We start from the raw sequence: 2,268 nt of genomic DNA, 5'->3' as shown, positions 1-2,268 counted from the left end.
GTTACCAGAGAATTGCCAGCGACTTGAATGTTCATTTATCTTCCATAAGCTGCCTCCAACATTGTTTTTGAGAATTTGGCAGGACTTCCAACCTGCTTCACAACCACAGACCACGTGTAACAACACCAGCCCAGGACCTCCACAACCGGCTTCTTCACCAGCGGGATCATGAGACCAGCCACCCGGACAGCTGATGAAACTGTTGGTTTGCACAACCGAAGAAGCTCATCTGTGTGCTTGTCGTTCTCACCAGGGTCTTGACCTAACTACAGTTTTGTGTCGTAACCAACATCCGTGGACAAATGCCCACCTTCAATGGCCACTGGCACTCTGGAGAATGAATCCTGGTTTCAACTCTACTGGGCAGATAGCGGTTTTCTGATTTCAACGTTGTGAACAGAGTGCCCCATGGTGACGGTGGGGTTATGGTATGGGCAGGCATAAGCTACGGACAACGAACACAATCGCATTTTATCGATGGCAATCTGAATCCACAGAGATACTGTGATGAGATCCTGAGACCCACTGTCAAATCAAATCAAATTTTATTGGTCACATACACACGGTTAGCAGATGTTAATGCGAGTGTAGTGAAATGCTTGTGCTTCTAGTTCTGACAGTGCAGTAATATCTAACAAGTAATCCAACAATTTCACAACAACTACCTAACACACAAATCTAAATGTAAATATAGAATATGTACATATAAATATATGGATGACAGAGCGGCATAGGCAAGATGCAATAGATGGTATAAAATGCAATATATACATATGAGATGAGTATGTAAGCATTATTAAAGTGACTAGCAGCCTTTTTGTGTTAGTGATGGCTGTTTATTAAGGATTGGACCCTTTTTTTCCATTTTCGCCTAAAATGACTTACCCAAATCTAACTGTCTGTAGCTCAGGACCTGAAGTAAGGATATGCATATTCTTGATACCATTTGATAGGAAACACTTTGAAGTTAGTGGACATGTGAAATTAATGTAGGAGAATATAACACATTAGATGTGGTTACAAAACCATGCCTTTTTTTGTACCATCTTTGAAATGCAAGAGAAAGGCCACAATGTATTGTTCCAGCCCAGGTGCAATTTAGATTTTGGTCATTAGATGGCAGCAGTGTATGTGCAACGTTTTAGACTGATCCAATGAACCATTGCATTTCTGTTTTCTATCAAGACTGCCCAAATGTGCCTAATTGGTTTATTAATCTCATTAGCCTACGTTAGCTCAACCATCCCGAGGGGCACCCACCAACCCTGTAGAGGTTTTAACAGTCTGATGGCCTTGAGATAGAAGCTATTTTTCAGTCTCTCAGTCCCAGCTTTGATGCAACTGTACTGACCTCGCCTTCTGGATGGTAACGGGGTGAACAGGCAGTGGCTCGGGTGGTTGTTGTCCTTGATCATCTTCTTGTCGTGCCATTCATCCACCGCCATCCCCTCATGTTTCAGCAGGATAATGCATGACCCCCCAAGGATCTGTAAATATTTCCTGGAAGCTGAAAATGTCCCAGTTCATCCATGGCCTGCATACTCCCAGACATGTCACCAATTGGGCATGTTTGGGATGCTCTGGATCGACGTGTACGACAGCGTGTTCCAGTTCCCGCCAATATTCAGCAACTTCGCACAGCCATTGAATAGGAGTGGGACAACATTCCACAGTCCACAATCAACAGCCTGATCAAATCTATGCGAAGGAGATGTGTCACGCTGCATGAGGAAAATGGTGTTCACACCAGACAGTGACTGGTTTTCTGATCCATGCCCCTACTTTTTTTTAAAGGTGTCTGTGACCAATAGATGCATATCTGTATTCCCAGTGATGTGAAATCCATAGATTAGGGCCTAAGGAATTTATTTAAATTCATTGATTTCCTTATATGAACTGTAACTCAGTAATATCTTTTAAATTGTTGCATGTTGTGTTTATATTTTTGTTCAGTGTAGTTCCTTTGATGAATTGTATGACATACAGGCAATTGACAGGCTTGTTTCATCAAATACACTACACTGAGGTTGAGCATACTGTAGAAAAGCTGTCAAATTTTATGAGTTCTGGATACAAACATAATCATAATATCTTTGTGTGATGCATTCTGTGTACTTTGGTGGATACAACCTTCAGTAACAGCCCAAAAACGTATTACAATCCAGACAGAACCGATGAAATCTTACTCTGTGGAAAGTAAAAAAACACCCTTTTATTTGAGGTAATATTCCGTCCCGCTCTCGCCTGCATTTTTTGGGGAGTGTTATG

This window comes from Salmo salar, chromosome ssa16 (genome assembly GCF_905237065.1).
Source record: "Salmo salar chromosome ssa16, Ssal_v3.1, whole genome shotgun sequence".
Classification (NCBI taxonomy): domain Eukaryota; kingdom Metazoa; phylum Chordata; class Actinopteri; order Salmoniformes; family Salmonidae; genus Salmo; species Salmo salar.
Note: the sequence above shows the minus strand (reverse complement) of the source record.